Below are 13,582 nucleotides of genomic sequence, written 5' to 3' on the forward strand. Positions count from 1 at the left end.
TCAACAAGGCCCTGTAGGTAAAGTCAAGGAATTCCATCTTTATTCTAAATTAAAAAAAAACACTGGAGAATTTTAAGCCATGGGGTCACGTGACCAGCTTTGCCATTTGAAAGGACCAGTCTGGCTGCCTTGTGGTGAGTGGGTAGCGGGGGAAGGGGGTTCCTAGAGCAGCCTGGACTAGTGTGGTAGTGGTAGAATTACCAGAACTATTTAGGAGATAAAATGGGGCTGAACTCGATCTGGGGTGGAGATGAAGAGTTAACTCCCCATTTCCTGGCTTGTGTAATGGAATAGATGGTGGTAATACTCACTGAGATAGAAAACACTAGGAAAACAACAGGTCTGGGGAGTGAAAATCTGTCTGGACGTGTTGTGTTTGAGCTTCCTTCAAGAGATCCAAGAGAAAATAGCAAGTACACCATCAGACATTCAGCTGAAAGACAACGTCTGATAGGAAGAAGGTGGTGAGTGCCCTACTCAGTGGTGGTCATGGTAGCTGTGGGTATGAATGAGGTGCTCCAGGAAGAGACAGTAAGGAGATAGAAGGGCCTCTGGTGCACAGTTGATTTACAATGTTCTGTTAGTTTCAGGTGTACAGCAAAGTGAATCAGTTGTAAATCAACTATACTCCAATAAAAATTTAAAATAAAGTGAATAAAAATCCTTTGGGACCAGCACCTCACTCTAAAAGAAAAAAATGGGGGGTCTGGTGCAACCTTGCAAAACCCAATATTTCCTAGCCAGGGAGTAGGTTAGCCTCCTAAAAGACAGGGAGGGTCAGCCAGAAGACAAGGAGGAAATGGGAAAGAGCTGGTGCCTGGTGACCTAGGGATGGGAGGGAGGCGTGAACGTTTCCCCTAGGAGCCACCACCCCACGCCACTCCCCAGATCCCCACTACACATGTTGAAGAATCTGCTTCATTTATTTTAAGTTTTAAAATATATATACTAACAATAAAACTTTCAAGAGCAATAGTAGCTATGAATAAGACCAGTTCCCTCCTGTTTGGGTGAAAGCAGTATTTGATTCCTAGAGAAAAGCTTCCTGAACAACAACAAAAATTCTTACCTACTGGATGATGTTTGAAGTGTCCCAATATCACTACTAAAGGTAAGTCATTGATTCAAGTCAAACAGTGGTGTCAACTGCTGAGATTAGCTCCCACCCCTACAATCAAAATGTATTTTTTAAGATGTGTCACTGTCAAGTATTCTCCTAGGGTCATAGGTTTGGGAAGAAGGAGAGCATCTGGGGGTAGGAAGGACCCTGGGAGGAATCAAGTAGGTAGGATAAGCTCAGGATTTAGACCGTGAAGACCACATTCCAGTCCTGCCCCAGCCCCTTGATATCTGCTCAGCTCAGGCAAGTCACTTAACTGTTCTTCAGAACCTCAGTATTTCCATCTGCAAAACAGGATCCACCTCCAGGGCCTGACACACAATAGAAGCCCAAGAAGTATTTCTGGGATGAATGGACAAAGGCATGAATCAATCACACTGAAAGCATTAATCCTATTTTTCACAGCTGGAATCTGAGCTCAGAGAAAGGAAAGACCTGCTGAAGGTCATGCTTGGTAGAAGGTGGAGAAGAGATTCAAACCAAGGTCTGTTTCATTCTCAAGCCCACAATTTCTCTAGGTCATTATTCTATCTGCCAAGAGAAATCTGGAGTCTGTATGTCTGTGAAAGGCACAGCATTCCTTGGAATAAAAATCCATGCTCTCGTGTGGCCTGTAAGATTTTGCCATTTTTCTGACCTCATCTCATACCAGGCTCCTCACTCAAGCTCCAGCCTCATTAGCTCCATCTTTGTCCCTCAAACACACAAAGCTTGCTCCCATCCCAGGGCCTTTGCGCTCGCTCCTTGCTGTAACTGGAGCACTCTTCTCCCAAGTCTTCCTAAAGGTGGCATTTTCTTATCATTCAAATCTCAGTTTAAATAGCGGGTCAAGGAAAAGGCATTCCCTGACAACGTCAGCTACAGGAGCCTCTTTTCTCCACCTGTCCCGCCTCAGTCATTCTCTAGTCCACTTTCCTGTTTTAACTTCTTTGCAGTGTTTATCAATAGCTGAGCTTATCTCATCTGTATTTACATGTTTATCGTTGGCACATCCCGCAACCCTACAAGAGTAAAAGCTTCATAAGAGACCAATGCATCTTCAACAATGAGAGTAGCAGGAGGCACATAGTAGGTGTTCAATGACTACTTATTGCATGAACAGTGTTATTTCTATAACAATTGTTTAAATCCATTTCTGCTCTAGATTTAAAAGAGGAAAAAATCCTCTTCTCAGAAGCAGTCGCTCTATGTTGAAACTATAATGAATAGATTTAAAAGCTTGTTACAAGGACTCAAGTGAAATGAGATTATATTTTATTTTTATTCAAAATCCAGATTACAGTGACATCATTCATTCTTTTTAAAAAAATATTTATTGCACACCTACTATGTCCTAGAATTGGGCTTCTGACAATGACCTCATAGAACTTAGAGTTAAAGGATGATGTTTAAATGTCATTACAAGAAAGCCTGGCAAGCGTTGTGATGGGGAAAGTACCAGCCTCACAGAGCAGGGCCACCTAATCTAACACAGGAATCAGGAAAGGTGGGGATGGAGAGGTGACATTTAAGCTGAGAACTCAAGGAAAAGGTAGGGAAGTTTGCCTTCTCCTTGTGGAGGAAATGCAAGTGTGAGGGTGAAAACTGCAAATGAGTTTAGGGGCCCAGCAAACCCCTAAGTAAGCCTGGCCATCAGGCATCTACCAACATATGAAACACAAAGCACTCCACATTTTGTGAAGCAGACAGTCACCTGGGTAATTTTCTCTTTCTTTTTTATCCCTGCCTCTCCTGGCCACTCCATGCCAGCAGGTGGATTCTTAGTTCCCCAATCAGGGGTCGAACCCGTGCCCCCTTCCGTGGAAGCGTGGAGTCCTAACCACTACACCGCCAGGGAAGTCCCTATATTTCCATTTTTGATAAAGACACAAATACAGAGAAATAGTTCTCTACTCTTAAAAAAAAAAAAAAAGAGTATAATGATACATTACAGACTGACATTCAGCCTCAGGGGCAGGCAGTAACAGGGAGTGATGGCAACTGTGAAATCAGGGCAAGCACCTAACCAGGCCCTGGGTGGACCCAGTGTTGATAGAACTTTTCCAGATAAGCTAGAAATACAGATTTTTATTTTTAAAACATTCTTTTATACCGACTCAGAAAATATTTAAACAGTATGTCAACCAAGCAAAACACACTTCCAGGGAGGATCAGGCCTATGGGTCTATAAGATGGGATAAAAAAAAAAATTTTCTTCTTTTTTTTTTTTTTTTTTTTTTTTTTTTTGCGGTACGCGGGCCTCTCACCGCTGTGGCCTCTCCCGTTGCGGAGCACAGGCTCCAGACGCGCAGGCTCAGCGGCCATGGCTCACGGGCCCAGCCACTCCACGGCATGTGGGATCTTCCCGGACCGGGCACGAACCCGCGTCCCCTGCATCGGCAGGCGGACTCTCAACCACTGTGCCACCAGGGAAGCCCCCCCAAAAAAAATTTCTAAACACACTGAATTTGAATTTGATAGGATCGGTACTATTTGAAACCACCACTCTTCCTGCAAGTGCCCACCAGGCAGTCATAACAATAATCTACTCAGTAATAGAAGGTAGAAGGTAACGAGAAAGAGTTTTACTAGAAGTTTTCAATAATGGCATAATACTGATAATCTAAATCTTTTCCAAATGACTATAGTATCATATCTATACACAGGCTAAACCCAATGGAGAATTACTAGGATTCTAAGTGCAAAAACGTGTTAACATTTTTTTTAAGTGTCTAATTGCAGACATGTAGATTCAGAGAAAAACGTATGAGGTCAATGCTAAGTGTATCAGTCTAGCACTAGAAATTTAAACATGACATGGAATGCCACAAAGCAGGTAATTTAATCCCTCCCTGCCATCCTAGAATGGGGGTGGTCTTCCCTTACGTATTTTCTTCTCCATTTTACAAGTTTGAGCTCCATTGAGCAAATGGTTTCTGTTCAACTCTCCAACTCAAACACCCTTGTCATTCTTCAGCAAGAGCTCTATTTAGAAGTTCCCAGAGAAATGAAAGTGAGAAAAGTCGGTTCATAAAGGGAATGGATATAAAGAGTTCCATTAATACAGCTGCTGGGCTTGGACACTCAACAGGGCCAGATAATGTGTTTTATTTGGACCTGTCCTCTGCTGTGTGCTGGCGATAAGGAGGTACTTGAAGCTCAGACACTCTCTGTACTACGCGAACTCAGCCCCTATTGATTCTGAAACAATGCTCCCTTTCAGATCACACCCACATAAGTGAATAATAATGAGGTGATACAGGGGAGAAATTGTGGTACGGAGCTTAGAGCAAAAGGAGGCAGCACAGTGGGGCTTTATTTCAGGTGTTGCTCATGCCTTGTTGAGTCACTGTGGCCGATTCATTTAACCTCACCATCCCCTCTTTTCTCTGCAAAATAGGGCTGGAGCGCTTGCTCGCAGCTGCGGTACTTCTGCACATCTCACGAGAACTCTGTTAGAAGACCTGAACTCTCATCTGATGGCAAAGCTTGGTGACCAGTCTCCATACAGCCCATGGGGGCACCAAGCAGAGTTTCAGAATCGCATCTGGAAGGGATCTCAACGGGCACCTCGTCCAGCTTGGGTACCACACCCACAGCCAATCCCAGGCTCCGCCAATGGCTTCCACAACTTTTTTTTTTTCTTTTTTTCCTTTTTATTGGAGTATAGTTGATTTACAATGCTGTGTTAGTGTCAGGTGTACAGCACAGTGAATCAGTTATACATATACATATGTCCACTTTTTTTAGATTCTTTTCCCATATAGGCCATTACAGAGCATTGAGTAGAGTTCCCTGTGCTATATAGTAGGTCTTTATTAATTACCTATTTTATACATAGTAGAGTGTATATGTCAATCCCAACATCCCAGTTTATCCCCCGCACCTTGCCCCCCAATAACCATAAGTTTGTTATCTACCTCTGTAACTCTACGTCTGTTTTGTCGATAATGGCTTCCACAACTTGACTTCACCTGCGGAGACCGCTGCTCCACTGTCATGCCCCCATCACCCCTCACTCTTTCCGCTCCACCACACTGGACCTCTGCAACCTCATTCCAGCCTCCTAACTTTGCACCTCTTATTCCCTGTGCCTGGGCTGCCACTCCCTCAAAGTGTCACAGGGCTCAGCTCAATGTCACCCTCTCAGTAAACTTCCCTACCATGCTGTGTAATGTTCCTCCTCTGTCACCCTCTGCCATGTTACTATCTACCATTTTCTACAGGACACACATCACTATCAAAAATGATCTTGGAAATTATTTTGGGGGTTGTTTTATTTCAGTCTCCCCTCCTCGAACAAAAGCGTCATGAGGGCAGGACTTCCCTGTCCTGTCCACAAGTGGATAGACCCAGTGCCTGGAATCATACCTGGCAGAATCTCAGATGCCTTTGGAAGTCAGACCAGCGACAGCAATGAGTGATGAGGACCGAGTGTAAGGCAAGAAGGAGGAACATTCACTTCTATAAGTCCACGTTCCACGACAAGCATTCAATGTTGAAATCATACTGCAGGTCGAACAAAACACATCAGGAAGCTGAAAGCTCTCTCTGCCACCAACTCCGACTTGGCCCGTACGCCTTCAAGTACAGTTCCCAGTGTGGGTTTTGGGTTTCGGTTTGTTTTGTTTTCGGTGATTATGTCTCACCACTGGCAAATACATTCAACCAAAGATCCAACTGGGTTTGTTTTCCAATTTGCCTTCAAAACACAGCTACCTTCTTTCAGAAAATGCAAATGGAATTTTAAATCAAATTTTAATAAGATAGCTAAGGAATTAGAACAGAAAGACATTAAGAACAGCAGAGTATCAAAAAAGATCAATGATGGGAGTGGGCAGAGTGTACTCGCTGGTTTATTTCTACATGATTTAGCCTCTGATCCCCACCAGGTTCAGGCTATCAGTAGAGAGAAATTTCTTTCTCGAGTCTCGGGGCATGCACTGACTGACACGTGCCACCAGAAGCAGAAAACTACGTCAACTGGGATTAAACATTTTGCTATAGGTAACCCACAATCAGTGTGATCCCCATGGAGATCTCTGAAATAGACTTATAATCACCAGCAGTTGCAAAACCCTGTAAGATAAGACATTCATAGTCCTCAAGCACATTTTGGGCAGATCTGAAATCAGAATACTCTTCTGAGGTTGGAAAATTTGGGTATTTCTCTAGCTCAGAAAAAAACTGAAAAATGGGAGTTTATATCCTTAGAAAGACTGTTTGCTCTGGGTTTTCTGTTCAATCCAAACCAAAAAGCAATGGAAATACATCAGAAGCAGGGCTGTATGTTTCATCCCAATTTCCCCTGTGGTTGGGTACTTTTGTGCAAGCAGAGACCTTTAAAGTTTTGGGGTCTACTTCTCCAAATAAAATTAGACCTCTGCAGCTCTTCCTTCACTAACCGGTATAATGCATGAATGGAATTAATCTGAAGCTTCAGTTCTCTACATTTCTGAAATTAGAAATGGATGTGAAGGGAGAAAAGCTAAACTCACTGAAAATCAAACACTGATAACCCAGTAGGATTCCTCTACCCTCCCGAATACTTTGGTCGGGAGAAGTTTGAGTGTCAGCTCTTTAATAAAAATGATTTGGGGGCTACACAATACTCCTTAAATTTTGCCAACACCGAGTGATGACTGAAAGTATTTTTGATCTACAGACTTAAGTCGGCTTCAAAGCAATGTCTTTCCTAGCCCGCTGGGGCCATCAGGTATAGGCAGTGATCTCCCCAGTCTTTAAAAGAAAATCAGAAACTCTTAGGATCATGACCACCCTGACAAAGCCATCGCCCCATTTCATGCAGCCTAACGTGGATTAATCTACATGAAGACACCCCCTCCCTCGCTTCAACGACTCTCTTCCATCTGGAAACAAGACTTCAAGCAGAAATGCAAAAGCCCTGGCAAAGCTGCTTAGACTTTGGCATTCCCACAATTCCATTGTTTGGTCCAGTTTGGGAAGGTCAGAGGAGGAGAGTTGACAGGGGCACAGGGTTCTGAGTTACAAAGCCCCGGGCTCCCATTGTTCCCAGCGTCAGCTCCCTCTCTCCTCTCTCTGAAGTGGCGGGACCCCCAACGCCCTTTGCAGGCCCCTCTGTCTTTGAAATGCTCAGGCATCTGCTCTGCATGATGTTGTGGGAGGGATATTTAGGTTCACTGAGACAAAGGTCCCGGCAGCTCAATGCCCTCTCTGCAGGACCTGAACAACAGACAAGAAAAGAGCCAGCCTGGCCTGAAGCCCTTGCCCTGGTGGCAGACTTTTAAATAAAGTCCTCGGGTATCTGCATCCCTTTGGACTCGTTCAGTCAAATGGGCTAAACGTTAGTAGTGTCTTTATTATGGCTTTATGCTCTCCCAGGCAGCAGCTTGGAGGGAAGCAGGGAGGGGACACAGACATTGATACCCTTTCCCCCTCTCTTGCTCTGAGCTGCAAACCCTGACAGTGGAAAAAGACAGCTGGAGAAAGCAGCAGAAATCTACTTTGCCTCCTATTGCCATTCAGAGGTTTATAAGAGGAAGGTGGAGAGGAACTGGAATGGGGTGAGACCCAGACTGTGAATGGGAGACAAACCATTGCAAAGCCATAAAACCTTCTTTGGGGGTACAGGTCATAAGAAGAGGGCACGTGTAGGAGTCTTCTTGGAAAAGGCTTTTTGCAGTTTCATGTTGAGTTTGACACAGATGTTGGCAGTTGGGTTGAGTTTTTACAGATTTTAAAGTTTGAAATAGTCGATGGGTCCTGAAAGCATTTCTAACCCCCCACTGTTAACCAGGAATAAATGCATTACTGATTCTCAGGAGTTTCTCTCCTGGCAAAGTCGTCTTTATCAGAGAGAAAAATATACATATTTATCACTTGTCAAGTTACAAAACTCCCGCTGATTCTAAAAGAAAAATAGTCAATTTTCTTGATCCAATTACCCAGAAAATTGATGGGCAACGAGAGAGCTTATCGTAGGACTGATCCAAGGCTGGCCGGCTCCCTTGGTCAGATATTCTTCGAGTATTACCAACCCGTTTCTCTTTGTTTGGGACAAACAACCAGAGAATGACACTGGGGTAAGTCTGAGGGGTTTCCTGGGAAGTGAATAGACAGGCGCTTGTGAAAGACCGCCAGGGACCCTCTATCTGGACCTTCAGCTGCCTGTAATCAGCGAGCCTATGAATGACTCAGGATGCCAGCGGATGGCAGAAAAGCCAGCTAGATGGCTGGGGAGAGCGAGTGCCTGGGCTGTGCTGTCCACGTCAGCTACCACGGGGCAGCTGAAATTGAATACGCAGTCCTGTAAATTGGTCACAGAAACACAGTTCAGAAGGAGAAAGCAAGTCAGAATGATCAAAAGCAAGAGGGCCTGATACCAATGGACACCTCGGTAAAACAACTGTAAAATTTGAGCCACTGCCAGGATCCTGGCAGAGATATCTGAGGACCTCCGTTTATACACAAGGCTGGAGTCTGGAGAGGGGGCCATGAAGATGGCTTTGTTTGGGGGATTGTGGTTTTCAATCTGACAGTGACAATGCAGTTTTCTTTAATTCTATCAATACATGGATTCAGCTCTTTTAAATCTGGGGGAATCATCCAGCACATATAACTTCTTCAAGCCTCTGCAGATTTTTAATATTAGCTTCACAGTTTTAATTAAATACAGTATAGCACGTCAGGTATTTGAATTATGGAAGATGAACACATGAAACAGATGTTTATTTTGAATTATCAGAATATTTGGGGTTCTCTGGAGAGGAAGAAGCAGGAAGTAGGGGGCATCTGCTGCCACCCCGAGCCCTCACCCCCAGCGACAGTCGGGGTTGACCCTGTTCAGAGCCTGGGCAGGCATTTCCTGGGAATGAACCGCTCAACCATGTGAGATGAATTAACTGTTTAGGGCAAAGGAACCTGATACTGTTAGTTTCATCTCACACCAGAGTGGGATTGTCAAATTGGAGTTGAGGGCAAGGCAATGACCCATATAATTTAGAGGTGGTGGGGGAGGGAAAAGATTGTTTGAATGCCATATTTTATGCCTAAATACCAAACACAGGCTACCATCTAAGGCAGGATGGAACAACTAGAAACGAATGAATTAAGAACGTTTTGTGAATCCTTCTATTCTGAAAGATAATGATTTCTTTAAAGAAAATGGAGTGTGTTGATGGTAGCCATCAGCACTTGAGAATGTTGACTCAGCCTGCTAAATTTAAGACCATAATCTGTTTCTAGGAAGACAAATGGCTCTTCCCTTCCCCGTGATCACTACTGTCCTTAAAAAGAAGGCAAACAGCAAGTCAAGCTTTTCTTGGTTTCGTGGGAGACAAACACCACCATGGAAACAGAACGTCAGGTGTGCAGGGAACAGGCATCCTATTTTTCGTTTCCAGGTGCACTGGTTCATGGGCCATATTTATTGATGATCCACATATTTTACTGACTTTCCTATTTGAAAGGGGAGTTGCTCTTTCGTGTCTCTGCTAGGAAGAAGTACCAGAAAGCCTCTCTTCCCCCAGCTCCCCTCTTTCCACCGGGTGCAATCTTGCTTATTTCTTCAAGTCTCAGTGCAGTTGTCACCTACTTTGCAGGGTCTTCCTTAACTAGTTCTATATCCCTTCACCAACAGAATAAACCACACCCTCTCTGTACTCTCAAAGCACTTTTTCTGTACACCTGAAACTAACACAACACTGTTAATCAACTATACTCCAATATAAAATTTTAAAAAAATTTTTAAGCATTTTATTAGCAATAACTAAGTGACTTTATCTCTCAGAGCCTCAGTTTCTTCATCAGTCGGATGGAGATTATGCCTTGCAAAGGTGATATAAGAAAAATACATCACATGGAAAACAACAAGCACAGTAACGAGTGCATACAGGCTACTTAATAAATGCGGTTTCCTGTCTTCTATCTATAACACTATTATCAAATATATGTTTTACTGTGTTCTTTTTACCTGTTTCCCAATGCTAGTTTCTTGGGTGCAAAGGACATGTCTTTTGTTCATTGTATGCCCAGAATACATCATGAAGCCTAGAACACAGTAGGTACATAATGTTGGATGAGTGAATTAAAGAATGATAACGAGTTAATACATTTAGTTTATAAATATTTATTTAGCACTTACTCTGTGCCAGGTAGTTTCCTAGGTATGGGAGATACAGTGGTGAACAAGACAGAGACAATGTGTACTCCCATGGAAGTTAGGCTAAGGGGTGTGTGGGAGGTGGGTAAAGGACAATAAGCAAGCATATGGTGATACCTTGATCTGAGGAGGGCATTATTGCATACTGTGTTCAGAGATGGATGGATGGATGGATGAACAAGTGGATGGGTGGATGGATGGATGAAGGGATAGATGGAAGGGTAGATGGAGGGATGGAGGGAAGGATGGAGGGATGGATGGAGGGATGGATGGAGGGGTGGATGGAGGGGTTGATGGAGGGAAGGATGGAGGGAGGGATGGATGGAGGGATGGATGGAGGGAAGGATGGAGGGATGGATGGAGGGATGGATGGAGGGAAGGATGGAGGGATGGATGGAGGGAAGGATGGAGGGGTTGATGGAGGGAAGCATGGAGGGATGGATGGAGGGACGGATGGCAAATGAGAATTTTTGAATGAAGTTTTAAAAGGACCTACCTAGTAATCCTATATGGGCCCAGGCAAACTAAAACTTAAATCTGGATCTTCACGTGTCCCTCATTGGCAGTTACTGACAATATTTACACTGCTGCCTCTAAAGACTCATATAAAACCCTTTCTGGAAACAGAGGACAGTGCCCCAGTCTTGACGGCTGCCTGCTTTCCTGGTCTGCCTGCTGCCACCACTTGTGGCAACGCTCCTCCCTTCCCAGGCTCACCGTGGCCTTCAGCACGTCTTCTGACTGCTCTTTCCTTCTCACTCGAGAAGCCCTCTTCCCTCCACCCCAGGACCCGCTGTAGGATCCAATGAACATCTTCACCACCCTGGCCAGTTTGAGTAATACGGGTAACATCCTCCCCCCAAAAAGGTGTGTGAGATGAAATTTCCTGGGTGTCAACGTAGCTCTCCTCAGCCTGACTTGAAATCATCAAACACTGGAGGGGAATTCACTGCTAGAGAATAGTTTACTTCTTTCAGCTCACCACAGCATCACAGCCCCCAATAAAATAAGAAGTGCTTTGTTTCATTTTTAAATAAAAAAAGTGCCTTTTAAGTCCAAGATTTCTAAGGGCTCTTAGGACATGTCGTACTTCTCCCTCCATGTACAGGCTTTTGTTAGAGGGAAGGAGAGGCAAGTACAGCAAAGTGGCTTGATCAAGGGAACAATTAGTGTCCTCAGCAGACCACACAAGGGAAAAAGACCAGAATGCCCAATCTGAGAGGCCACTTCCAAAGCAATGCTCAGTTTCAATTTCTGTCTCATGACCATTCATGGTCCAGGCCCACCTGCCTTTCTGTTCCCATGTACCACTGTACCTCTACCTACCCAGTATCAGATCCCACTCCACTATTTCAAGAACTCCACTTGAGCCAAATGAGAGCAGCCATCGTGCCTCAAACAGACCATAATCTCTCTGCCTACTCACCTTGCTACCTGCATACTTTGCTATTTACCCCCCACAAAATGCCCTCTCTCAACTTTGCCTGTGGAAAGGCCATCTACCTGTCAAGGGCCAGTGCCGCAGTCATTTTCTCTGTGAAATCTCAAGTCTCCCCAGCAAGTAAGCATATTTTCCTTTTGTGTAGAATTTGTTGCACTAATTACGTGGCGTCTTCCTATCCACTTTGTATCAGTATCACTAATCTATGTGTCTTGAATCAGCAATAAGTACCCTGATGTCAAAAACTGTCTCATATAGTCTTTGTATCAATGGAGCTTAGCATGATGCAAGGCAGGTAGCCACTTCACAGTAAATGCTTATTGAATGAATGAATGAATGAGTTAATTAATGAGTCACTATTTGGGAGGGCTCATCTTTTTTTTTTTTTTTTTTTTTTGGTACGCGGGCCTCTCACTGCTGTGGCCTCTCCCGTTGCGGAGCACAGGCTCTGGACGCGCAGGCTCAGCGGCCATGGCTCACGGGCCCAGCCGCTCCGCGGCATGTGAGATCTTCCCGGACCGGGGCACGAACCCGTGTCCCCTGCATCGGCAGGCGGACTCTCAACCACTGCGCCACCAGGGAAGCCCGGGAGGGCTCATCTTTGACACAGGGTTTCCTCCATCACAAATCTAATAACTATAAAGATGAAGAAGTTAATTTTTTCTCATCTTTAGGGTTTAATTGTAAGTCTCTTGAGCTAGGTTTTTCTATTAAAATACCTTTCACAAGTCCCCTAGGTTTTGTTAATAAGACTGACGGAAATTTCATTTCCAGTGTTGCTATCTTCTAATGGAAATTTCTAAAGGTACTCTTCATTTTTCAGACAAAAGACTATTTTTATTTTATATCAATATCTTTAAACTTTCAGAAACACTAATTCTAATGCATAACCAAAGCCAAAACTGTCATTTAAAAATCTTAAATCTCAGAGATAGTGAGAGAAAGAGATTTAATGCCATTTCCTTAAAAAGAGGAGACTTCCAATGAGCTAGCTATTGGGCAACTTTTACCTAGATATGGGAACATATTTTACTTCTGAAAATTGAGGCCAGGTGAGCTAATTATTAATTTACGTTCAGGTTTTAACTCCCGGAGACTTTCTCTGGCCAACTTTATAGTCAATAACTCATTCCCTCACAAAATGAGTAATTAAAGAGCCAGGGAGAGGTTTTATAAAGATGAACTTCTCCAAGCTAGTCGGTAACATGGGCTCTGGGGGTAATCTTTACATTAAAAGGCACCCACCACCATATTAAAATGCTGACACTTCCAGCTGTCTTTTTAATTTCATTTTATATTATTTTGTGAAAACTAGATCTTGCCCTATCAGGAAGCCTCTCTAAAGAAAAATTAAATGCTATGAGACATGCGCTATATCTAAATTTACCTGGACAGTTATTAGAAAAGTAATTGTCATCTACTGAAATCAAAGCTTTGATCTAGTTTCTTATCTTTCCAAAAGGAATGTGCTTTGCTTCTCAGATGGCCTGAACCAGATATGCTGAAATAGATGAAGAGGGTCCCTGTGATCCTGAGTAATTTCTCTTATCTGGTTTACTGAGCTATTATACATACCAGGCATGTTTTTTTTTTCATTGAGGTAAAATGCACATAACATGAAATTTATCATCGTAACCATTCTTAAACATACAATTCAGCAGCATTTAGTACATTCACAATGCTGTGCCACCATCACCTCCACCCAGTTGCAGAACATGTTTGCCATCCCTAAAAGAAACTCCATACTCATTAGGCAGTCACTGCCCATTCTGCCCCCCACCCGATCCCCATAGCCCCTAGCAACCACTAACCAACTCTCTGTCTCCCTATAGATTTGCCAATTCTGGATACTTCATATAAATGGAATCATGAAATGTGTGACCCTTTATGTCTGGCTTCT

The 13,582-nt window shown here is 43.7% G+C and overlaps 1 long non-coding RNA gene across 1 annotated transcript; it reads left to right on the plus strand.

Annotated features, from left to right (window-relative positions):
* Window positions 1–948: 948 nt before the first annotated feature.
* LOC113623670 (uncharacterized) lies at window positions 949–4,826 on the plus strand. Its single transcript, XR_003434004.1, has 3 exons — window positions 949–1,111; window positions 1,526–1,604; window positions 4,500–4,826. It is a non-coding gene; the product is annotated as an uncharacterized LOC113623670 (long non-coding RNA).
* The last annotated feature ends 8,756 nt before the right edge of the window (window positions 4,827–13,582 follow it).

This window comes from Aethalodelphis obliquidens, unplaced genomic scaffold, assembly GCF_003676395.1.
Source record: "Aethalodelphis obliquidens isolate GAN/ISIS:26980383/991018 unplaced genomic scaffold, ASM367639v1 scaffold11, whole genome shotgun sequence".
NCBI classification, from domain to species: domain Eukaryota; kingdom Metazoa; phylum Chordata; class Mammalia; order Artiodactyla; family Delphinidae; genus Aethalodelphis; species Aethalodelphis obliquidens.